The sequence below is a fragment of the Nomascus leucogenys genome, chromosome 18 (assembly GCF_006542625.1).
Source record: "Nomascus leucogenys isolate Asia chromosome 18, Asia_NLE_v1, whole genome shotgun sequence".
NCBI lineage: Eukaryota > Metazoa > Chordata > Mammalia > Primates > Hylobatidae > Nomascus > Nomascus leucogenys.
In genome coordinates, this window is record NC_044398.1 from 80,459,309 (window position 1) to 80,486,961 (window position 27,653).

Below are 27,653 nucleotides of genomic sequence, written 5' to 3' on the forward strand. Positions count from 1 at the left end.
TCTTTATCTGACTTTAATTTCTCATGGCAGGAGGGCTTTGAGCAATTACAATTGGGCATGCTTTTTTGTGATGTCATCCTTTTTCTTTCAGTTTGTTCGTTTTTGTATTGCCCAGACTAATTGCTTTAGAATAACACTGTTATTGTAAACAGTGATGTGATGAAGGGGAAACTGTGAAAGGCTTAGAAAAATATAATAATTTAATACATTATAAACATATATATATTTTACAAACAGGGTCTCGCTCTGTTGCCCAGGCAGCAGTGCAGTGGTACCTTCTTAGCTCATTGCAGCCTCGAACTGCTGGGCTCAAGCTATCCTCCCCACTCACTCTCCCAAGTAGCTAGGACTACAAGCATGCACCACCATACACAGCTGGTTTTTTTAATTTTTTGTAGAGGCAGGGTCTTGCTATGTTGCCCAGGCTGTTCTCAAACTCTTGGACTCCATCAATTCTCCCACCTTGGCCTCCCAAAGTGCTGGGATTACAGGCATGAGCAACCACACCCACCCATAAATATTTTTAGAAGGAATTTTTCTGACTCCCGTGTCACAAGGGACAATAATTTCTATATTCCTTTAAGTTAATCCATATGACCTAATAAGCCACAACAACCAAAACAGGTAGGGTGCATTCTAAGAGCTGTGCAATTTGGACTGAATTATGGTGGAATTGATTCAGACTGAGGCAGAAAACTCTGGACATATTAATAGCATCCAAAAGTAGATTTTAAAGAACTCATTATATGAGGATGAGATCCTGTGGAGGGGTTCAGGTTAATATATGGGTCAAATCATTGAAAGAGTTACTGAGGAAGACATTTTAAGAGACACGCAGGTTGGACACATCTTTGCACAGAGGGTACATTTAGCCTGAACAACATATGTTTAGAATCCAGATTGAAGATCATCCTTGATTACGGATGGAGGGACAAATCTCTCTGGCCAGAAAGCTGGAGTCGGGAGACAGGTGAGATGGAAAAAGTAGACTTTGTTTCTTCCCTTGGTAACACTCACAAAAGTGTCCACCCCCAGAAATGTTGGAAAGGAGAAAGTGATTCTGTTAATAACCAAACTTAAATGAGCTAATTGAGGAAATAACAGCTTTGGGGACACCACACTCTTTATAATGAGAGGAATTGGACTCTGGAGCGTTGCTGGAAAGCTCACCTTCTGGATCATGCCGACTGACTTTACTGGAAATGGAAATCTGAAGGGGATAAGGACGACCTGGGAGAAAATGTCCTGGGATCAGACCAAGCTTGGGGATGGTGCACAAGGCTTTGCCTTGATTTTTAAAGTTCTCTCTATAAATGTGTCTCACCCCTTTCTTTTGCACATAGTAGGGAAGCCTGAAAAACTATTCTTCAGGTTATAGGCTGCACCAATTGCTCAGTTTAGAGAACTTCAAGGAATCCCTCCTTAAGAAAAAAAAAATCAGTAATTGTGTTCATTTTGAGGAATTTTAATATTTGTCATGTACACATATGTGTACATACAAACCACATAATAAAAAACATTTTTTTCCTTTAGCTATTACAGTCCAGTTCTTGAAGTGTCAAGGTCATAAAGTTTACCAATTAGCTATTATGAACAAGTTCTTCATCAGAATAAATGGAAATTTTACTTTGCTTTAGAGAAAATACAAGGTGCGCATATGCACTATATTTTGAGATCTGAATAAAAGAACATTTCTACACTATTTTAATAGAAATATTGCTCAGTTGTAAATGTATCTCAAGTTTAAATGAGTGGTATTTTCCCTTTCTAAACTAGGATTGAATCTTCTGCTCTCAGCCATCAGTTCTGGGTAAATCCAAGCTGCTTGGCTGGCTAAAAAGAGGTGTGGTTGGTTTTATCTAATGGCTACCCTCATCTGTAATCTTTATGCAACTAAAAATCAGTAAGAACAACACACTTATTTTTTCTCCGTATGTCCTGGAAGCAGACCTTTATGCCATGCCTCACAAGACAGGGACAGAGGGAGGCATCTGGAGATGTTCGGACAGAATGGAAGTCAATTAGAACATTCTAACGGTGGGCATGCAGCCTGAAATCAGATATGTTACCTAGGGATGTTGGTGGATTCTATACAGCCTGCGAGAATGAACAAGCAGGTTAGTACTGGATGCTGTTGCCAAAGAATGGGCAAGGGCAGAAGTGAAAGAAGAAATGGAGAAGGCAGTAGGGTCAAATAGTGAGACTCAGATAGGAGAATCTATATCTTGGTAACAATATTTTTACCCATCGGAAAGACGACATAGGATGAGATTTTAGATATTGATATTCAAAATTGTTGCCATGAATGTTAATAGCAGCATTATTCACAATAAGTAAAAAGCAGAAACAGCCCACATGTCCGTTAACTAATGAATGGATAAACAAATGTGGTTTCTCCATACGATGGAATATTATTTGACAATAAAAAAGAATGAAGAGCTGATATACAATGTGGATGATCTTCAAAAATTTTATGCTTAGTGAGAGAAGTCAGAGGTGCTGTATCATTCCATTTATATGAAATGTCCAGAAAAGTCAAACCCACGGAAACAGAGAGTAGATTAGAGGTTGCTTAGGGCTGAGGGTGGGAATGGGAGCAATAGTAAATGAACATGGTATTTCTTTTGGGGCTGATGGAAATGATGTATAAACAGATGGTGGTGATGGCTGCACAACAATAAGGCTCAACAATAAGATTAATGTTTTGTGGCCGGGCGCAGTGGTTCATGCCTGTAATCCCAGCACTTTGGGAGGCCGAGGCGGGCAGATCGCCTGAGATCGGGAGTTTGAGACCAGCCTGACCAACATGGAAAAACCCCCATCTCTATTAAAAATACAAAATTAGTTGAGCATAATGGCACATGTCTGTAATCACAGCTTCTCGGGGGGCTGAGGCAGGAGAATCACTTGAACCCAGGAGGTGGAGGTTGCGGTGAGCTGAGATCGTGCCATTGCACTCCAGCCTGGGCAACAAGAGCAAAACTCTGTCTCAAAATAAAAAAAATAAATAAATAAATTAAATAAAGTGTAACCTTACTGAAAATTATTAAATTGTACATTTAAAATTGGTGATTTTATGGTATGAAGAGTATACCTCAAAAAGCCATTATAAAAAATTACTATCTGAGAGTATTATCATTATTCTGTATTGACTGTTTAAGAACTCTGTGTATGAGTTTATGTTCATTATGGCTTTAAATGAATTCCTCAATTTCCCTTAAGAGAAAGGTTTTGCTTTATTTTTCTTTTTAGGTAACCAAGGCTGTACTCAGATATTGCTAATAAGGAAGAAAAACTGGTGTCCTGTTTTTAACCTGAGGACACTAGGGCCAGAGATCAAGAAGAGGGATCACCTTCCCCTTCAACACAACATCCTTCTAAAAGTTCTGCCTCTACTTCTATAATTGTGAAGCACCTATTACTATTCCTCAAGGCCCAAAAGGGGGGTTGTAGGATGATGGATATAGGAGATGTTGGGGTTTCAAGGATGAAGAACATCTAGCAGTGAAGCAGAGAAAACAATGATGTCTAGAGTGAGGGAAAATGTGAGGGACTGTTGGAAAATATCATCAATATTCATAGAGATTTGATATTAGTGATAAGGAGGGATAATACTCACCTAGGTGGAAAACGTTCACATCCCCTCAGCTGAAATTACTTCTTCAAGCAGATAGTTTTGAATTGCTGTGAATAGCCTCACATTTGCATAATGGCTTTTCTAGGTTTTTTTTTTTTTTCTATTACTCTCAACTAATTGCTTTAGAATAACGTTGTTATTTCTATTAAACTCCTCCTCCTAGGAACTGGTGCAAACATATGTAACATTTACATTTTTTTTGTTTGTTTCTTCACCACATAACACTGAGCCTCCTGGTAGTGCTACAAATCTTGGGCTATTAAAGATCAGAGATGTCCCTATCCCTTTTCTTACATGTCACATTGAGGAAGGAGGTGAAATCTTGGTGAAATTTTTCTTGACCTGATATGGGCTAGAGCAAGGATATGACCTGGTTTCCATTGTAGAGGATCATAACATGCCACCCCAAAATACGGCATTTTTCCATATTGATTCATTTGAGCTTAGGGCAACTGAGTAACAGCAGATGCAGAAAGAGCTCTCTGACCTTCCCCTTTTGATTTATTTTTAATTTTTAATTTTTTTATTTCAATAGGTTTTTGGGGAACAGGTGGTGTTTGGTTACATGAATTAGTTCTTTAGTGGTGATTTCTGAGATTTTGGTGCACCCATCACCTGAGCAGTGTACCCAGTGTGTAGTCATTTATTCCTTGTCACCCCCCATCATTTCTCCTGAGTCCCCAAAGTCCAATGTATCATTCTTATGCCTTTGCGTTCTCAGAGCTTAGCTGCCACATATGAGTGGGAATATACGATGTTTGGTTTTCCACTATTGAGTTAGTTCACTTAGAATAACAGTCTCCAATTCCATCCAGGTTGCTGCAAATGCCATTATTTCATTCCTTTTTATGGCTGAGTAGTATTCCATGGTGTGTGTGTGTGTGTGTGTGTGTGTGTGTGTATATACCACAAATATACATCTCACATATATATATTATATATACATATATATAATATATACACATATATACATTATGTATATACATATGTATATATTATATAATATACATAATGTATATATTATATATATTATATATTTTATATATTATATAATATATACATTATATATTATATATAATTATACATTATGTTTATATATTATATATAATATACATAATATATATAATATATAATATATAAACATAATGTATATATATTATATATATAATATATATTATATATAATATATATATATCTCACATTTTCTTTTTTTTTTTTTTGAGATGGAGTCTCACTCTGTTGCCCAGGCTGGAGTGCAGTGGCACTGCAACCTCAACCTTCTGGGTTCAAGTGATTCTCATGCCTTAACCTCCAGAGTAGCTGGGATTACAGGCATGTGCCACCAAACTGGCTAGTTTTTGTATTTGTAGTAGAGATGGGTTTCACCATGTTGGCCAGGCTGGTCTCAAACTCCTGACCTCAAGTGATCTGCCTGCCTCAGCCTCCCAAAGTGCTGGGATTACAGGTGTGAGCCACTGCACCCAGTCAATATCACATTTTCTTTATCCACTCATTGACTGATGGGCATTTGGGCCGGTTCCTTATTTTTGCAATTGCAAATTGTGCTGCTATAAACATGTGTGTGCAAGTATATTTTTTGTATAATGACTTATTTTCCTCTGGGTAGATACCTAGTAGTGAGGTTGTTGGATCAAACAGTGGGACTCCTTTTAGTTTAAATGCAGGGCACAAATTTCTTGTGAGAAATGTGCTTTCCCTATACCAGGAAGAGGAGAACATTCTTATCACTGGATATGGGGAGTCAGCACCCAGATGACTCCATACAAAAAAGCCTACTGAAATAACCTTATTTTCTATTAGTTTCCCATTTATTTCCTAGCCACCTTCCCATAATCTGTTGCTTCAGCCCAACCCCCTTTTTTCCTTGTCTTATTATTTTGTCTTGTCACATCTTCTGAAATTTATAATTCTTTGTTAATGTGGTATATAAGCTCTCAGGCCTATCTGCTTCTTTGGATCTTCATTTCTTACATATGAAGGACTCCACGTATGTGTAAAATATTAATGTCAAATAAAATTTGTATGCTGTTTCTCCTGTCAATCTGTCTTTTGCCACTTTAATTCTCAGGCTAAGCCACAGAACCTAAGAGGAAGGAGGAAAAGTATTTCCCCTCCTTCATTATGTCTCGTAAATTTTCAAACCAACAATGTCAGTACTTCCTTAAATTTTCCAGGGATTCTTGTGAGCCACATTACTAAGGCAGGTAGCAATTAAAAAATCATTTCTATAGTTATTTTACGCATTATTCCTATTTTCACCTAGACAGATCAAGTCAAAGCCTTCTCAACAGGGCAACCCTTTTTATAATTGAAGACAGCTATCAAATGTTTGTCATCTAAGACGTTGTTAGTCCAGGTTAAACATCCCCAGTATATCGGCCATTTGTCAAAAGAGATAAATTTTTCTTCTTGGCTGGAAGAATTTTGGTATTGTCTCAAAGTGTGTTGCCCACTTTAAGACACAATCTGATGGAAGATGTACCTGGTGTGACTATTACCCTCATTAATAACAGTGACAATTATTCATGGAAAATATAAGCAGTGCTGAGATAAAATTATGTACTGGTGGGAAGAAAAAGCTATTTGTAGGTGTTTGCTCTGAGCAGACTCTGTTAGGTGCTTTATAAACATTAGCCCATGCAGCTCATTAAGCAAGATGGGAAGAGGAGGGAGGGTTTCTGCTTACTTAGTGGGGTCCACTCTAGGGATTAGAATTTTTATGAAAATCATCAATTGGTTCCACCCACTTCAGATATCATCCTGAAAGGGCTCTTTCACTTGAAAATGTACAAAAGCAAAAAAAAAAATTAAAAATTATTAACCCCATACTATGAAATAGGAACTATGTGTAGTTTGCTCAAGAGTTGGTTGAGAATGATTATGTCTGATAGCAAGTAACAAGTAATTTAGTTTTGAGGGTAACTTCTATTCCTTCTTCACTGAGGATCACAGAAAGCCTTCCCCAGGGGTGAATGAAGTAGCAGCCTGTGTCCTAGTCCTTTCATCACCCTAGGTCTGAATCACCCACACATTCCCCATCTGGACCACACGATTTCTGCGCCTGAAGCAACAGTCTGAGGTGTCATAGTGGGTTTAATTAAATCAACTGGTGAGAGATCATAGGCATTATATCCCCAGTGGCTCCAAGTTTATTCCTTAAGTGCAGCCTTCAGGAACGGTATTCTGCACATATTTGGTTCCTTTAATAAGCACTCCACCAAATGCCAGCATCACAGCTGCTCTTTATATCTATATGCTGGTGCAGGCTCTAAGCTGTAGCCATGGGGATGGCTTTAAGATTCATAGACTTTAGCAGGAAGAGAGGCACTTGCTGGGTCAGCCTTTTCCAATTCAGGAGGCTTAAAATATTCACAGGTAATTCTTGAAGGAAATATCAGTGCCAGAAGTAGGTTTTCTTCTACAGTGTATTTTATTTTGATACATAGGAACAATATAAGAGTATTTAGAAGTGGCCTGTCATACCCAAGAATGTGAAGAAATCACCAATGCAAGAGTACTTTGACAGCACTGACCATGTAAACTCCGAATTGACATGTGTCATTGGGGTAGCTTGTCTTATAAATTTAATATGCATTTGTGATGTATAAAATTAGGGAGGCTTTTAATACCAAGAAATAGAAAACTTGGCAAGCAGTGGTTTAAATAACCAAGAGTTTGGTTTTCTTGCCTAGTAAGAAGTCAGGAAGTAAGCAGTGGCAGGCTTCACTCAACTGCTCAGTGGTGTGCCAGGGCCCCTGGCCTTTCTCATTTTCTGCTCCAGCATCCTTAGAGTCCTGCCTCAGGGCCACAGATGGAAGTTGCCTTTCCACAAGAAGCGAGGAGAAGGGAGACAAGACATGGCTCCAGTAAGGGTCTGTCCCTTTATCCGAAAATAAAATATTTCCTAAACCCCTCTAGCAAACTTCCCCTATATATCTCATCAATCAAAATTAGATCCCATAGTCACTCTGGCTGCAAGGGAGATTGGGAAGAGGATATCTAAGAAAAGGCAATAGGATTACTATAACTGGTTTACAGACATGAAGATTCATGAGGGGAGCCAAGCACATCTTCTCCCCCAAGCAAGAAAACATTGGCAGGAAGGAGATCCATCCTTGAGGATGACATCCATGAGGACATCCATGAGGGAATGCAGCAATCTGCTGTATTGTAAGCCTGTCTACCACAAAGACTCATTTCCTGTGGATCAAATTCTGAGAAAAGAAAGTCTTCAATGAAAAACCGAGTCTTGTTCTCAAACTCTTTCTAGATCAAATCAATACAAAATTGGAATTCTACAAAGGAAATGGTGGACCTGGGTTTCTAAAAGAATTGAGAACTGAGGTACATAAGGTAAGACAATGAATGGTTTTAACAGCAAGCTGTGTTAAGAGTATCAGAATATCACCAAACATGCAGCTCCTGCTTTTCATCACTTTAATGCAATGTGTCTTTGAAAATAGAATTTCTCCTATTATGCTAAAAAACAAACAGATATTAGGTAAAGATCTGATGAGAATAAATGACAATGCTCCCTATAGCATACAAATATTTGATTAAAACACACTTCCCATTCTTAAAAAGTTGGTGTTTTTAACATCATTATTTATAAGAAGAAAAAATTTACTTGCAAAAGTAGTATCATTTAGTGACAAAAAGAATAAGCTCTGAAGCCAGGCAAATCTGGATTCCTATTCTGACCTACTTATTAGCCTTGGTCAAATCTCAGTGATTTCCCTGAAAAATGAACGTAATAAGAGCACCTACCTCATAGACTGCTGTGAATCTTAAAGGTGCCAATGCACACTAAAACTTTGCATATTTCCAGGCACATAAGAAATCCTTAGCATTACCTGTCTCAATATTTTTCTTGGTTTTGTTTTGAATAAAAGCATTTGGACCTAATTTTAATTGTTAATTATAATAAATAATTTATTTGTGAGATCTTTCTCTGTTGTGGTTTACTTTAACCTAGGGATGCATTGTATCTTGTGACCTCTTCCTATTGGTGTGCTGCCAAGAAAGTGTAATTATTAAAATATTCTGTGATATGTTTTGATAACCCTCTAACTAGACAATGACTTTTAAAAGTCTGTGGTGGTGGATTGGACCACACCTAATGGAGTCCATGGTATTTCCTGCGTGGCACTTGTCACCCCCTGGACAACTGCAACTGGCTGCTAACAACTCTGGTTTGCTGTTAACCCTCCATGCCCTGGGCTGTAGGCTCCAGATATAGTAGTTTTGGGCTGTCAAGTAGAAGTGCTGAGTTATACTGACTTTTCTCTCCCAGACTCTCCAAGTCTCTTCCAAGAAAACTTCTTGTATTAGTCTGTTCTCTCATTACCAGGAAGAAATACCTGAGACTGGGTAATTTATAAAGAAAAGAGGTTTAATTGCCTCAAGGTTCTGCAAGCTGTACAGAAAACATAATGCTGGCATCTGCTTGGCTTCTGGGGAGGCCTCAGGAAACTTATAATCACAGCAGAAGGCAAAGGGGCAGCCAGCACTTCATTTGGCTAGAGCAAGAGAAAGAGCATAGAGAGGGAGGTGCTACACACTTGTAAATGACCAGCTCTCATGAGAACTCACTCACTATCATAAGAACAGCACCAAGAGGGAAATCCACCCTCATGATCCAATCACCTCCCACCAGGCCCCACCTTCAACATGGCAACACTGGGGATTACAATTCAACATGAGATTTGGGCAGGGACACAGATCCAAACCATATCACTTCTCTTGGCCATGTGTTCTCAGTTCTATCTTTGAATATTTCATTTTTTTGACCTAAGTATAAAATGGGACCATACTGTTATCCAGCCACATTATCCCATTTTGCCTTCAGGAATACCATGATAGACTTTGTGGAATACTTTATCAAATCTCTGTTTATCATATATGCCTAGGCTAGCAGGCTGGCAAAGTCATCGAGGTTAAACTGGAATGCCTGTTTTTGTTACTTCGTCTCTCCCATGTTAGACAGTAAGAGCCAATATGACAGAAATCATGTCTGATTTGTCCACAATACCAGAGATAAAATGAATAATTTTTAATGACTCATAGACTGAATGATAAACTGACTCCATCTGACTCTGAGTGATCACTATTTTTTTCTCTACATGCTCCCATTTTCCTTTAACAGTTATTTCCTAGAAAAATGTCCATGATCAATGTGAAACTAACCACTACTGTGTGGAGACAGTCTCTGATACCTCCAGCCGCATTCTTCCTCACTAACATCACACTCAGAAGGAGATCTAGATGCTGGTAAAATGGCTCATGGAGGACAGCATTCTTTCCAAAGGCAATCTAAGCAAGGCTGAGCCAGACACAGACAAAGTTACCTAGGAAGAGACAGAGTCTAGTGGTCCAGCGGTTTGTTTCAGTCTTTTTAATTCCAGGCTCCAGCATCTCTGATATGGTCAAAGTGGTATCCAAAGGAAAAAAACCTTCAAAAAATCAATGAATCCAGGAGCTGGTTTTTTGAAAAGATCAACAAAACAGACCGCTAGCAAGACTAATAAAGAAGAAAAGAGAGAAGAATGAAATAGACGCAATAAAAAATGATATAGGGGATATCACCACTGATCACACAGAAATACAAACTACCATCAGATAATACTATAAACACCTCTATGCAAATAAACTAGAAAATCTAGAAGAAATGGATAAATTCCTGGACACATACACCCTCCCAAGTCTAAACCAGGAAGAAATTGAATCCCTGAATAGATCAATAACAAGTTCTGAAATTGAGGCAATAATTAATAGCCTACCAACCAAAAAAAGCCCCAGACCAGATGGATTCACAGCCAAATTCTACCAGAGGTACAAAGAGGAGCTGGTACCATTCCTTCTGAAACTATTCCAATCAACAGAAAAAGAGGGACTCCTCCCTAACTCATTTTACGAGGCCAGCATCATCCTGATACCAAAACCTAGCAGAGACACAACAAAAAAAGAAAATTTCAGGCCAGTATCCCTGATGAACATCGATGTGAAAATCCTCAATAAAATACTGGCAAACCGAATCCAGCAGCACATCAAAAAGCTTATCCACCACGATCAAGTCGGCTTTGTCCCTGAGATGCAAGGCTGGTTCAACATACTCAAATCAATAAACCTAATCCATCATATAAACAGAACCAATCACAAAAACCACACGATTTTCTCAATAGATGCAGAAAAGGCCTTTGACAAAATTCAACAGCCCTTCATCCTAAAAACTCTCAATAAACTGGGTATCAATGGAACGTATCTCAAAATAATAAGAGCTATTTATGATAAACCCACAGCCAATAACATACTGAATGGGCAAAAACTAGAAGCATTCACTTTGAAAACTGGCACAAGGCAAGGATGCCTTTTCTCACCACTCCTATTCAACATAGCATTGGAAGTTCTGGCCGGGGCAATCAGGCAAGAAAAAAAATAAAGGGTATTCAAATAGGAAAAGAGGAAGTCAAATTGTCTCTGTTTGCAGATGACATGATTGTATACTTAGAAAACCCCATCATCTCAGCCCAAAATCTCCTTAAGCTGATAAGCAACTTCAGCAAAGTCTCAGGATACAAAATCAACGTGCAAAAATCACAAGCATTCCTATACATCAATAATAGACAAACAGAGCCAAATCATGAGTGAATTCCTATTCACAATTGCTACAAAGAGAATAAAATACCTAGGAATCCAACTTATAAGGGATGTGAAGGACCTCTTCAAGGAGAACTACAAACCACTGCTCAAAGAAATAAGAGAGGACACAAACAAAAGGAAAAACATTCCATGCTCATGGATAGGAAGAATCAATATTGTGAAAATGGCCATACTGCCCAAAGTAATTTATAGATTCAATGCTATTACCATCAAGCTACCACTGATTTTCTTCACAGAATTGGAAAAACTACTTTAAAGTTCATATGGAACCAAAAAAGAGCCTGTATAGCCAAGACAATCCTGGGCAAGAAGAACAAAGCTGGAGGCATCACACTACCTGACTTCAAACTATACTACAAGGCTACAGTAACCAAAACAGCCTGGCACTGGTACCAAAACAGAGATATAGACCAATGGAACAGAACAGAGGCTTCAGAAATAACACCACACATCTACAACCATCTGATCTTTGACAAACCTGACACAAAAAAGCAATGGGTAAAAGATTCCCTATTTAATAAATGTTGTTAGGAAAACTGGCTAGCCATATGCAGGAAACTGAAACTGGACCCCTTCCTTACACCTTATACAAAAATCAACAGATGGATTAAAGACTTAAATGTAAGACCTAGGACCATAAAAATCCCAGAAGAAAACCTGGGCAATACCATTCAGGACATAGGCAGGGGCAAAGACTTCATTCATGTCTAAAGCACCAAAAGCAATGGCAACAAAAGTCAAAATTGACAAATGGGATCTAATTAAACTAAAGAGCTTCTGCACAGCAAAAGAAACTATCAGCAGGGTGAACAGGCAACCTACAGACTGGGAGAAAAATTTTGCAATCTATCCATCTGACAAAGGGCTAATATCCAGAATCTACAAAGAACTCAAACAAATTTACAAGAAAAAAACACACAGCCCCATCAAAAAGTGGGCAAAGGATATGGACACACTTCTCAAAAGAAAACATTTATGCAGCCAACAGACGTGTGAAAAAATGCTCATCATCACTGGTCATTAGAGAAATGCAAATCAAAACCACAATGAGATACCATCTCACGCCAGTTAGAATGGCGATCATTAAAACGTCAGGAAACAACAGATGCTGGAGAGGATGTGGAGAAATAGGAACACTTTTACACTGTTGGTGGGAGTGTAAATTAGGTCAACCATTGTGGAAGACAGTGTGGCGATTCCTCAAGGATCTAGAACTAGAAATACCATTTGACCCAGCAATCCCCTTACTGGATATATACCCAAAGGACTGTAAATCATTCTACTATAAAGACATATGCACATGTATGTTTACTGTGGCAGTACTCACAATAGCAAAGATTTGGAATCAACTCATATATGCATCAATGATAAACTGGATAAAGAAAATGTGGCACATATACATTATGGAATTCTATGCAGCCATAAAAAAGGATGAGTTCATGTCCTTTGCAGGGACATGGATGAAGCTGGAAACCATAATTCTCAGCACACTATCACAAGAACAGAAAGCCAAACACTGCATGTTCTCACTCATAAATGGGAGTTGAACAATGAGAACACATGGACATAGGGAGGGGAACATCACACACTGGAGCCTGTTGGGGGGTGGGGGGCTGGAGGAGGGATAGCATTAGGAGAAATACCTAATGTAGGTGATGGGTTGATGGGTGCAGCAAACCACCATAGCACATGTATAGCTATGTAACAAACCTACACGTTCTGCACATGTACCCCAGAACTTAAAGTATATAAAAAAAATCAAACAAGAAAAGTTATGTATGTAATAAAGGTATGAAATATTAAAAAAAGAAGGTCTATTTTTAAAAAATGTTCTAGTTGTCTAATCTGAGTATGGAGAAGAAAGCAGAATGCGTGCTTCTTCTGAGAGGCATCAAATGTGATCCGGGGCTTCTGTGCAAGGGTCAGGAGGAAACTGCTTCTCAGAAACAATAGCCTAGGACAAAACTGGTAGCACTGAAAATGGAAGCTCATAGCAGGCAAGACTTTCTCAAGGTTAGAAGAGTTTACTCGACTTACTGTGATGGCCATGAAAATGGACTCAGGTCTTCTGCTAGGGAGCACAGTTGGAGACTCAGGTCTCCTGCTAGGGGAGCATAGTTGGCCGACGGCCCCACTGCTCCCCCTCTGGACCCACTTGCACACTCGTGCCAAGGCCCTGAGCTGCTCCCCAGCTACCACAGCAAGGGTACTAAGGCAGGTTCATTCCAGTGAGATGCAGGGCTTCTCCAAGGTGAATTTTGTCTCAAGTACTCCCTATAGACCTGCTTAAATCTTTCTTGAAATTTTAGTATAGTCAGAGATTCTTCTTACCCCATCTTCCTCCCTTCCGTCTCTCCTTCTACTGGTGTTAGACTTGTATTGCAATCCAAAAGCTCTCCTTGTCTTTCCTGCTCTCTTCTCCAAGAAATTTCTTGCACATCTAATTCCATCTTGGCATTTACTTCTTCACAAGCCTGAACTAATGCACGTAGCATTTCTTTTGGTCCAGTCAGCTGAGTGCTGTTGTTGCTACAAAAACAAAACAGATCACACAGAGAGATTTACTGTCTTTTTCAGGGTGAGGCAAGAAGACAAAGACTAAGTATATTTCTAATGTCCTAGAGAAGGCAAGAGTGAAAGTCTCTTTTTTTTCATTGACCAATCATAAAATAATTGTTTCTCCTATAACTTAATTGTTAGACAGGGACATAATACTATATTAGGAGTTGACAAACTTTGTTAGCCATTTGGCATGCTGAAAAGACAGGAAAAAAAGGGGGCAGCATCAATGTTGATGTTGGAACCTCCTTAAACCAGAATGTAGCACTTTGTCTTCAGCTCTCCAAAGAAGCCACAGATACAGACGAGCTGTAAGCGGTCCATAAGGAAGAGGTAAAGGCTGGTATTTTACTGGCCTCAGCAGTTTCCCTGTCTATTCTTGTATCACTTATCCATCAACCAGATGTGCGCTCCACAAGATCAGCTGTTTGCGTCTCTCTGGTTCACTACTTTACCCCAATTGTGTTTCAAGTGCATGGTGCATGTTAGGTGTGCTCAAGAAAGATTTGCTGAATAAACATAAGCCTGTATGTACCAGCACCCTTTCTTTTGTTCAGGGCAATGGTTTCTGCTATCTATGGAAGTTGGATGGGTGAAGGTAGGGAGCAGAGTGGAACAGGGTATTTTCACCTTGCATTTTCCATAACTGAGAAGTAAATGACCAGTAGCAGGCTGTCTTTGGGTCTCTCTATGACTGCCAATACTCAAAAGTGATTCTGCTCAGGAATTAAAAAGGGGCCAGGATCCTTCTGCATTATCTTGCCCAGAGTCCCTCTCAGGGTTGGAAAACAACTTCTTTACAAGTTATGAATGAATTCTTCTACTCCATTCTTCCCAGAACACCACCCCACTACACACACATATACACAAACGATGACAAGGGAAGAGTATGCAATACTGTTACAAAGGGTTGAGTGGATGTTCCAAAGCATTACTGTATTAGTTGGGATTTATTTCAATTCTGAAAAACAAAATACCCCCAAAGTATACGAATTTAAACAAGAGTTTACTGAAGTTCAAGGAGATAGCTCAGTCCTGGTAAGGTGTCATTCCATGGTGTCAGGAACTCAAGCTGCTTCTAATTTGTTGTCCTGCAATACATGGCTTTCCCAAGTTTACCTTATAATGAAAGATCACTCCAGCTCCAGCCACCACAACTACCTTCCAGAAAGAAGAGAATGGAAAAAGAAGGGAACACCTTCTTCCTTTAAGGATAATTTCCAGAGCTGCACCATCATGTTTACTAATATCCTACTGGCCAGAGTTTTTTCAAATGGCCACAACTAATTGCCAGGTAGACTGGAAAAACTGTAGTTTGTATTCTGGGCAACGAGGTGCTCAGTAAAAAAGAGGACAAATATTGGGACCACTAGCAGTTTCTAGCACTTTGGCTTTTTGGCTAAAATATATACCTGAGATAATACTCTCTCCACAAGGAGTTACCACAGCCTGCCCAAAGTCCAGGATCACTTGCAGTTCTCTGCATTGAATTGGATGTGACTACCTGTGATCTGGTACTGTAAAGTTATCTGCTACACACATTCCCAATGTGTAATGATGGAGTAGGAATAGAAAAACACAATAAGACTCCCACTTGGAAAAGAGGAGAATAGAGAATGGAAAACACAATGCAGTCACTGGTCCATCACAATTCTTCAATCCCACCAGAAGAATATGGCATTCTTGAGGGACCCTTGTTTTTCATAGACCTAGGGGTTACAGAGTCACATGGTTCAGCAGGCCATGCATTTGATTTATTTGACAATACAACTCTCTCAAAAACGTAGTAGGCTTCTGATCTACTTTCTTCTGGTCAGTTGTATGCATAAGTTATAACAATCTAAGATCTTATTAGTTGCGTTTTTAAGACTGAGCATTCTTTTCTTTTCTTACTGCTCTCTGTATTCTGCCCACCCCCAGACCCTCTTAATGGCAACTGTCCTGAGGCTAGGTGAACCAATAAGCTGTTGGCAAAGAAAGCACTCCTAATCTAATCTTACACTCTTAATTTAATCTGTGCTGCTAGACTGGCTCTTACTGTCTAGCAGAACACTCTTAACAGAAAGTGACCGAAAAAGCTATATGAGCCTTATCTCCTTCTAAGGCTGTTACTCAAATTCACAATTTCTAATTCCTTCAATTTGGGGTACAAGGACAGCTAACATCAAACATGCAAGGACCTAAATTGCATCAACCTAATTGCAGGTAACAGGCAGAGTGCCTCCCCTAGCTAATCTCACTAAGGGTATGTATGTGTTCTGCAGAGAGCTGTGGGCATCCCTGCTGCACAGTTCCCTGACTTGGGGAATCTAGCAGTGGCTCCATCTCTTAACAGCCATGAGCAGTACACCCCAATGCCTCCTGCTGCTAGGGTTCCCTTTGCCTAGCAGGCAAGTGTCTTAGAGGTTTACCAGGGAGCTGGCTAACACCCAGCCACCCTACCCAGCCAGATGAGTCAGTGTCAGGCTGCTCCAGCCACCCCTTCTTCTGCCTGTCCACTTCACCTGGATTCTCTTCTCCCTAGCAGATCAGCAAGTCCTGTCTAGGCAAATGTGTCAGCTGGGGCAAGGAATACCACACTTTCTTTCTCTCTGGTGCCTCCATCCTCACAAGTGAGCTTCTGCAGCCGCCTCAGCACTCCTGAAGATTCTGACCACTTATCCTTCCCCCTTGTCTGCTTATGAAGACCACAGACTTGTAGTTGGGCATCGGGAATTTCTGTGGTAGATTCCATTCTGCAAACACTTAGTAAACTCTGAAAGAGCTACCTCTTCACATTGTAGTGTAGTTAAGGCCTCTTTGTCTTCAGCCTTTGGCCTTAGTTCAAAAGTCAGGGCATGGGTATCCACATGCAAAAGAATATATTTAGACCCCTAGCTTATACTATATACCAAAATTAACTCAGAAGGAGTCAAAAACCCTAAATTTAAGAGCTAATATTATAAAACTCTTAGAAGAAAAACAGGTATAAATTTACATGACCGTGGATCAGGCAATGATTTCTTAGATATGACACCTAAAGCACAAGCAACCAAAGGAGAAAATTTTTATGTTGCCAAAATTATAAACTTTTGTGCTTCAAAGGACACCATCAAGAAGGTGAAAAGACAATCCACAGAATGGGAGAAAATCTTCGCAAATAGTATATAGAATAAGGGTCTGCTATGCACAACATATAAAGAACTCCAACCACTTAGCAATAAAAAGACAAATAGCCTTACTAAAAATGGACAAAGAATTTGAACAGACATTTCTCCAGAGAAGATATACAAATGACCAAGGAGCACATGACAAGATGCTCAACATCATTAGTCATCAGAGAAATGCAAAGCAAGACCACAATGGATACCACTTCATACCCACTAAAATGGACAAATAACAAGAACAACAACAAAAGATGCACAATAACAAGCATTGACAAAGACATGGAAAAATGGAAACCTTTATACTTTGCTGGTGAGAATGTAAAATGGTGCAGTCACTTTAGAAAACAATTTGGGCCAGGTACGATGGCTCACACCTGTAATCCCAGCCCTTTTGGAGGCCAAGGCAGGTGGATCACCTGAGGTCAGGAGTTCAAGACTAACCTAACCAATATGGAGAAACCCCATCTCTACTAAAAACACAAAATTAGCTGGGCATGGTGGCACATGCCTGTAATCCCAGCTACTTGGGAGGCTGAGGCAGGAGAATCACTTGAACCCGGGAGGCTGAGGTTGTGGTGAGCCAAGATCATGCCATTGCACTCCAGCCTTGGCAACAAGAGCAAAACTCCAACTCAAAAAAAGAAAATAATTTGGTAATTCCTCAAAAAGTTAAACAGAGTTACTGTATGATCCACCAATATCTAGGTACATATATATACCCAATAGGATTGAAAACCTTTGTGTACCCAAAACCTTGTGCCTGAATATTCATAGCCAAAAGAGGAAACAATTCAAAAGTCTACCAGCCTATAAACAGATAAATAAAGTGCAGTATATTCGTACAATAAAATATTAGCCATAAAAGGGAATGATGTACTGATGCATGCTATAGCATGGATGAACCTTGAAAATGGTGTGTTATATGAAGGGAGCCAGACACAAAATGTCAAATATATGATATATTGAGAATGGGTCAAACCAAATCAGACTTTTTGTCTTTATTAGTGGTTGACAGGGGCTGGGGGAGGGAGGAATGAAAAGTGATTGCTAATAGGTATAGGGTTTCTTTTAGGGGTGACAAAATGTTATAAAGTTAGATAGTAGTAATTATTGCACAACCTTGTGAATATATTATAAAACACTGACGTACATACCTTAAAAGAGTATATTTTATGGTATGTGAATTATAACTCAGTTTGTTTTTTTAAAAAGTCAAGCAATAGGAAGAATCCCTTTCAACTTCCCAGTTACAGGTGGAAGCAATTTGGTATAATGGGTTAGATTTTATCTGAAAATTGACTATAGCTTCCAAACTAGAAGCAGTTTTTAGTACATGTTTTAATGCATTTACTAACTTTTTTCTGAAAGTGATGCACCTACAAGAGCATATCTTATATATAGGCACATGAGTTATGCCACTTAAAACAGCATTCCTCATTTCCAACTGCTTTGAGTGGACAGATGTACACACTTCGTTTTTTCTAAGCTATGCACAAACCTAAGGGCTTGCATGCACCATACATACACACTAATCTTCCTCTTTTCTTTCTTTCACAATAGTTCCTATAATCTCAGATTGGTACCTGTTCAAAATTGGCCAAAAAACCTGATAAATCTCAGGATATTGCAATCTATGGATGAGTCTCTAAGATGTCCACAGCATCCAAATGAAAATCAGAGTTGTGATAGAAGAATGGCTGTATAGACTCTAATCAAAAGATTGATTTTTGTGTAGTTGTTCTTTTTTAAAAAAACAAATTCTGAAAAATTCTGAGTTGTCTTTGAGAAGCAAAGGACAATGTTGAAGGGTATAAAGGAGCTAGTCAAGAATAATAAAAATAATCTCTTGGTAAAATGACTGAAGTTTGTAATACATTTACATCATAAAGACCACCATGTAAAAAATAAAATCAAAATAAGTGTCTAAAACCAACTGCAAAAGCTCATTTCTCTTTTTAAAAATGAAACTGAGCATCTTATTTGAAGCTATTTTTATTTGCATTAGATTATTGCAAATAAACATTCTGAATGATAGAAAAAAGTTGTAATCATATAATTTGCTTTCAGTGTTTTTGTATTAACTCATTAGTCAAATCCTTCAGTGAAACATAGTTTACAAAAACATACCCATTTCTTTGTAAGCATATTATGAATAACATAGAGATGCTTTACTAATTTGATAATTAAGACCCATTATGTGGCCGGAGAGGACCAATTAAGTAAGAATAATTTAACTCTCTCTGTCTCTCTTTCTCTTTCTCTCTTGCTTGGCTGACTAAGCTTGGGGGAGCATAAAAGAATAAAGTAATCGTACTGCGTTAGAACTAGTAGAAGACATTAGAAATTAACCTGGGGGCCATGACTACTGAGGAATTCAGTGAGTTGGCTTCATGGGAAGTCTGTGTAATCCTTAAGTTAGATGGAAAATGTTACAGGAAAGTGCACAAGTGTATTTTTGGGGGTAGTGAGAATGTATAATCCTAGAAGATCAAGAAACCAATGTGCTGAAGAGTGATGGATGAGGACGATTGTCCTGGGACTTTGGAGGTGCTGTCAGATGGTCCTGGAAATACAGAACCAGTCCACTGCACAGCCAGAGATGACATGGGCTCAGTGATTCCAAAGCCCTTATAGTCAAGAATGTGAAATGCAGACAGACCAGAGAAAAGAGCAATGGACAGTTCCTGATACACTCAGCTTACCCCCCTATACAATCTATAAGCATCCACATGTCCTCATGGGCTATGGAGATAAGTTATTCCAAAATACCATGGTCCTATCAGCCTGGAGGGTCTGGACTACTGGGAGTGTGTGTGTGTGTGTGTGTGTGTGTGTGTGTGTGTATGTATATATGTCAAGGAAGAATGAGAGGTCGTGGTGCCATGGACAGAAAAAGAAAAATTAGCAAATGTTGGTTTGGTAGGGTAAGCAAGGGTTTGGCTTTTAACACGTGGTATTCAAGGAGCAGAGAGAACACCAAGGTTTAGTTGTTCCAAAAGCAACTGGAAAGACACAAGTAAAGCTCGATGCTCCTACTATAGGAAAATTCTTTCCCCATCAGTGTTTCCTCCCTTTGGGATTCTCTTGATTCAACCCCATGACCACCACTGCACTCAGCCCCAGGAGTGCATGCTCCTTTCCTCTCTGACCTGCAGCAGTGTGCTAACCTGGTTTATTTGGGTTCATCAGAACAAAATGTTAGCCTTTCCCAATTCTGCCTTCAGTGACCTCACATTGGTAGCCTGCAATTGGCTATGGTGGTGCAATTTCTATTTGCATCATAGAAATCAGCAAATGCTACAAATTAATATCCCTCCTCCAAATGGGTTGTTAAATATTTACCAGCTTTTACCAATCACTGCTTATGAGTGAACAGAGATATAGAGTGTGTGGGGCCTTACACAGAATGGCCAAGGAAGACCTCGCTGTTAGGGCAGCGTTTGGGAAGACTAAAAAGAGGTGATAAAATGAACCATGCAGGTATCTGGGGAAAGAGCATTCTTGTTACAGGAAACAGCAAATGTAAGGTACCCAGTGCAGGAGTGTCCTTGGTGTTCAAGGGACGGCAAAGAAGGCCAGTGTGGCTGGAGCAGAGTGAGTGAAGGAAAGAATGGTAGCGGATGAGGTTAGAGATAGATGAAGAAAGGAGAGGCAAATCATGAAAGACCTTTTAGATGACTATAAGGAGTTTGGTTTTTACTCTGAGGGAAACGGGGAGACACTGGAGACTATAGAGCAGTAAAGTGACATGAGTATGACATAGACATTGAAAGGATTACTCCTTTTAATCCTTCATGTCAACTTTATGGAGGCTAGGACCAGAAGGCTAGTGGTGGAGGGGATAAGAAGTGGTCATATTCTAGATCTGAATACAATAGAATTGTTATTAGTAAGCAGCTTTCAGCTCGATAAAAGAAATGTGTTTCTAATAGAGTTTTTGTCATCTCAAATGAAGTACCAAGCTTCCTGTACCTGGAAGTAACCAGGCAGACACTTGATATCCCTCACTAGAGATAGTATAGGAGAGTTTCCTATGTTGGGAGGAGTTTATACTCACTGACCTCTAATATTCTTCAATGGCCTGGGGCTTGGCTACACAAGAAAATGCTTGTTATAACTTGATGACTGATGATCGAGTTAGGACTAAGGGAGCAAACAGGGTTAGATATAGAAACTGAAATGGCCTCATTTCTGTAATAAATATGTTAATGGTTATTTTAGAGATATATTTATGACTTGGGCATAGGCATATCTAAGTGTTTGGGAGCAAAGTGGATGGGGGAGTAGTTTCGCGTTTGTGTCGCTCTCCGTGGTGCTGAAACACCAATGGTTAAGGAATAATGTTCTCCTAACTCACTGACTCTTCCTACTTGGAGGTGAGGCCACCTGATGTGTGCAATCACATGAGGTAGAAGTGGGTTGAGTTGGGGAGGCTTGAGAACAAGTAAAGTAAAGATGTCTTAGAATTCAGGATATTACAGCTGGAAAGGGTTTCAGGGAGTATCTAGTCCAATTGCTTAATCTTGCAACTGAGAAAACAGAGCAAGTCCACTTGTCCTAAGCAGCAGAGGTCCAGGACCTAGTATATCTCATCCTGGGATGAGATAAAAGTGAGAGGAGGCTAGTCTTGTGGGGTTATTCTTAACATTTCCACCAGAAGTTTCTACTACTTGAGTTCTCCCTTATCGTGTGACCCTATTCACCATACCAGTGAATAAGCTTCCTCAGAAACATGTCCTGGTTTGTGCATGAATTTCCCTGATTTACACCTGGAACCCTCCAATCTGGACTAGACATCCTTAGTTGTAATGGACTCTCCAGTAGATGTCACCCCAACTTCCCAGGCCTCTATAAATGACCTCTACTTTTTATTAATGTTACCATGCATCTAATTGGTTTGTCATACTTTCTGAAGTACTAGAACTTGACGGAGCTGGGTATGCACTGACATGTTATACTTGTCCTTGTGTGGCTGCTTATTGAGGTTGTAGATCTGCCATTTGGTAGAATACAATTAACGAGATCGTAGAATAGGGGAAAGAATACATGAGTAAAGCACCCAGTAACCAGTCATGCAGAGGCTACTAGTGATGTAAGAACTCACACCATAATCTGGTTAATTTTTTAATTTTTTTGAGACAGGGTCTTGCTCTGTTGCCCAGGCTGGAGTGCAGTGGCTTGATGATGGCTTACTGCAGCTTCAAAGTCCTGGGTTCAAGCAATCCTTCTGCCATAGCCTCCTGAATAACTGGGACCACAGTTACATGTTACCATGCCTGGTTAACTTTTTATTTTTATTTTTTGTAGAGACAGGGATCTCCCTATGTTGCCCAGGCTGGTCTTGAACTCCTGGACTCAAGTGATCCTCCCACCTTGGCTTCCCAAAGTGCTAGGATTACAGGCATGAGCTACCATGCCTGGCTGGTTAATTTTTACAAATGAAAAATAAGAGCAAGGGTCTGCCGAGGTAACTAATCACACTGAGTCAAGCTGGTGGGAGGTTGTTTTTTTTTTTTTTGCCTGAATTATCTAGGTAAACACAGACATGCCTAAGAAATAAAAGATTTATATATATAAAGAAGCTACATTAAATCTTCATTTTAAATTTTCATTAAATTCTAATTGTGTGTATGTTTTTTAACTGGGCTGACAGACATTAATAACTACTGAATTAGTGAATTTCCATTGGCTCTGTATCTGTAAATAGAACAAAGCCATCTGTGGGGTAGAGACCATGGAAGCTCCTGCCTGGCCTCCCAGAGGCTCCTTGTAACCTCGGGTCACAGATGGATGTGGCTCAGCTACACTGAGTACTAACTTCATCTGGCCTCAGAGCCCCAGAGCCAAGAGCAGGTGTAAGCCACATGCCTAGTCTCCCCAGGGGCTAGGAAAAGCCGCCTTGAGACCCAGACTGCAAACAAAAGCTGGTAGAGGAGACTTTCCTAGCTGTTTCAGACTGTGCCATAGATGTGAAACTCAAAGGCAAAGGGAAAAATCAGCCTTCCTTATTCCAGCCTCTCCTACCTGCCTGTGTCCAAGAGTGCTTCAAACCCAGAGATGCTTTTACCAAAATGGATCTCCAAGTTTGAGCCCTGGTGTTCTTACAATTTTGCTATTTAAAGTATACACAGGTATCTGGAGAACTGTCTGAAGCCACCTCCCCCAGCATCTCCCTAACTCACTCACTCAATGTTTGCAGAGGGTCCTCTTTCAAAGAAACACCTCTGGCTGGGTGTGGCAGGGCATGCCTGTAATTCCAGCTACTCAGGAGGCTGAGGTGGGAGGATCCCTTTGGTCCAGGAGTTTGAGGCTGCAGTGAGCTATGATTGTGCCGCTGTACTCCAGCCTGGGCTCTGTCATCCAAGCTGGAGACCCCAGCTCTAAAATGGGTCTCTTTATTTTTAGAGACCCTGTCTCTAAAATAGTAAATAAAAATTTTTAAAAATAAAAGAGAAACATCTCTGCCTCTGCTAGTCTGCCTTTCTCCCATTCTAGAAGGCCTTTTGTTTTTCTTTTCTCAATTTTATTTCCCACTTCAGTAAATGTATTATTTCCTTTCCCTGATGTAAGAAAATTTCCTCTTACAAATGTCTTTTAGCCAATGAAGAAACGCACTAGCAAGGATGGGGCCTCCATCTCTCATGCAATCCAGGGAGATTCCTGTGAGCTGAGGTTTGCTTTTGGGAATGCCTGTTTGGATGCACAGGGTTAGAATGCAGCTAAAGAAGGACCCTTGCCCATGGTCCTCAGGTTTCCATGGCTCAGGGTGTATCTGACACCAGGGAGGTTTGAAGAGGGAGTGGGGGTGGCCAGGGATTAAATAAATGGTTGGAGGTAAGGGAGGCTCTGGAAGGGCTGAGCCGTGTTCCCGTAAGGTCCTCAGGAGGCCAGGGCGCAGTGCCTGATCCTGTATTGCAGGCTGAAGCGGCTTAATTGCTGGTAATTAAGGCAGGATCTATAGTTTCTGGGCATGCCTAGTGGGGGAGGGGCTGGGTTTCTGGCCTTGGATGAGCTGCAGGAAAGCAAGCGGCTGCTCCTCTGAGCTTACAGCTCAGACACTCCCAGCAGGGCCTGTTGCTGGGCAGTTTTCAGCACTAGAAGTCTTTGCAAACCTGCTCTTTGAGGATGGAGAATTGTCTTTTCAAAGGAAATCAAAGTAGAATATGAATAGTTAACCTTTACTGAGAATTTACCATAGGTCAGGAATTGTGCTAAACACATTTAATTCTCAAAACATCTCAATGGGTGAATTTTTAATTGATGATGATAATAAAAGATTGGATAATTTGCTCAAGGTCCACAGTTCACACAGAATGCAAATTTAGTTAATTGGATTCCAAAGTCTGTGTTTGCAGGCACCATGCTCTTCTGCAGAGATTGCAAGCTGGTAGCCTATGAGCCTTCAGTGTGCCTGATCTCCACATTGCTTTAAATATAAAAATGTTCAATAAAATTAAGGATTTCTGGCTTTTTTGAAAAAATGATAATGTCTTCTAACACTGGTCCAATTTTTGCATGGCAACAATGAATTGGGACTGAGTAGCTGTTGCCCCTTCTAGAGAGGGAATCTCCAGTTTTTCTGTTTGTATTGCTTCTTCTTGCGAATCTCCTAGCCCATTTCAATCATTTATGAAAATGACATGCCTGGCCCTCAGCATTTTGAAATTGTGACACTGCCTTTTGTCAAGCAAAATAGATTAAGAGTATGAGCTGGAATAGAGAAATGAGGTGGTAAGACCCAGTTACACGAGCCACAAGTGTCTTTGCACTTAGTCATACACTCCAAGAGCACAAGCTCATCGACGAGGCCAATTTATCCCTAGTCTCATTTTCAAGTTCACAGATAAGCAGAGAAGGGCTGGCTCAGGGTGGGGGTAGAAATGTACAGAAATTTCAAGAAGCATTGTAGTCTGAGGTAAGCAACTTTCCCCATCTACTTTTAGGATATTGCTTTTCATAAAGCTTTACCATAAGTTCTGCTTTATCATCTCTGCCTGAGCTTCCAGCTGGACAGACTCCGAAATCTAAAAGCCTGCAACTTCCAAAGGAGGACATTTAGCTGCCCAAGGCTGTACAGCCACACCAGGCTGATTGCTTCTGGGTAATCAGGTGGGAAATATCATCTGCGTTTAGGGTTTCCTGTGCCATCAGTCTTCTCCAGACGCCTGCAGAGTTGAGATTCACGTACCCACACCAGCAACACTGTCCCTTAAAGGGTTGTAGTGCTTTTTGGGAAGTGGAGTAAATAAAATGATTTATTAGTTTTCTTTAACCAGAAGAATCAATCACTCTGGTCAAGGCAAGAACCATCATGTGGTGATGTGATGTTGAGGTCCAGCTTTTGAACTCTTCAGAGTAAGCCGAGAATGATCTTACATCAAGCACCTCCAGAGAAGCATGGACCCCTCAAGTCCACTGTGACCACCAAGCTGAGGCCATGAGACTCCGGAAAACTTTATCTTAGAATATGTCTTCTTTGCATAAAAGGAACAATTAAGCTTGACTTCCTGACATTGAGGGTGACTAGGCTTTTCCCTAACAACCGGTAGGGCAGCTGGCATTTTCATGCTTTCACAGCCAGAAGACTCTAGCCCCAAGTTGTGTGCTCTAGTCTCTCTTCCAGACAAGTATTTTCAGAATTCTTGACTAAAATATCTCAATAAAGGCTGCTCTTTCCTAAACCTCAACCTCAGAGCTTCCCTGGAGGATGACTCATCTTGAGCAGAGGCAGCGCAGCAGACCTGTATGAGCAGGGCGTGGGCTTGGACAGCCCTAGGTTTGCAACTGGCTTCGCTGCTTGCTGGCTGGGTGGGCCTACAATTCAGTCACCTCACCTCCCTGGGCAAAGATTTCTTCATTCAAGGAATGCATAATGACCCTGCCTCCCAGGGTTGGAATAAAACTTCTTTAAAATAATGCAGCACAGAAAAGAGCTTAGAAGGATGTTTGTGTGCAGTAGTGTGAGGGGGGACAGATCATGTGTTCCAAGGGAATACAGGAAGGGTTTCATAAAAGGTCTTCCTGATTCTGTCCCCTGCCTGCCTCTCTAACTTTCTTGTTCCCATTGCCCTTTCTCACTCAGTGTGGTGTTTCTTCTGCTAAAAACATTCTTCCTACCCCTCACCCCATACTTGCCTCACTCCCTCTTCCTCCCTCTTCAGGTTGCTGCCTTCCCTGGCCTTCCAGAATGGATCAGGTCCCCAGGCCGAACTTTTTGAAACCAACTTGTACTTTCTCTTCACAGCATTTCCTGCTGTATCTGAGATGATGCCACTATCTGTCTCCCACTATTCTTAGAACTTCCTAAGAGCAGGGCTCTACTGTTTTGCCCACAGCTGTATCCCAAATGCCTAACAAGAACCTGCCACATAGTAGGTCCTCAATAAATATTTGCTGAATGAGTAATAAAACTTAGCTTGAACTTTCTTTTGATTATGCAATAGTCAACAGACGTGTATCAGGAAATCATTCTTGGCCAGGCGTGGTGGCTCATGCCTGTAATCTCAGCATTTTAGGAGGCCGAGGTGGGCAGGTCACCTGAGGTCAGGAGTTCGAGACCAGCCTGGCCAACATGGCGAAACCCCATCTCTACTAAAAATACAAAAATTAGCCGGGCATGGTGGCGGGCATCTGTAATCCCAGCTACTCGGGTGGCTGAGGCAGGGAGAATTGCTTGAACCTGGGAGGCGGAGGTTGCAGTGAGCTGAGATCGCACCACTGCACTCCAGCCTGGGCGACAGAGTGAGACTGTCTCAAAAAAAAAAAAAAAAATTATTCTTAACCATCTAAAATTTAACTCACAATGGATCAAAGGCCTAAATGGAAGAGCTAAAACTATAAAACTCTTAGGAGAAAACATAGTGATAAATCTTGGTGACCTTGGATTTGGGAATGGAGTCTTACAATATGTCACCAAAAGCACAAGCAACAAAAGAAAAAAATAGATAAACTGAATATTACCAAAATTAAAAACTTTTGTGTTTCAAAGGACATCATCAAGAAAGTGAAAAGGCAATCCGCACAATGGGAGAAGTTTTTCCAAATCACAGATCTGATAAGAAACTTGTATATAGGATGCATTTTAAAAATTCTTATAACTCAATAGCAAAAACATAAATAACCTAATTTAAAAATAGGAAAAAAAATTGAATACACATTTTTCCAAAGAAGATATAAAATAGCCATTAAGCACATGAAAAGATGTTCAACATCATTAGATATCAGGGAAATATAAATCAAAACCATAATGAGATACCACTTAACACCTACTATAATGGCTAGAATCAAAAATTCTGATAATAAGTATTGGTGAGGATCAGAAACCTCATTCATACACAGCTGGTGGTAGTAGTGTAAAATGATGCAGCCATTTTTGAAATATAGTCTAGCAGTTCCTCATAAAGTTAAAGACAGAGTTAGCATTTGACCAGCAATTTTACTCTATGATATACCCAAGACATATGAAAAAGGTCCATACAAAAACTTGTGTATGAATGTTCATAGAAGAGTTATTCATAATAACCAAAAAAGAGGAAAGAACCCAAATATCCATCACCTGATAAATGGATAAATGAAATGTAGTCTATCCATAAAATGGAATATTATTCAGCCATAAAGGAGGAAGTACTGAT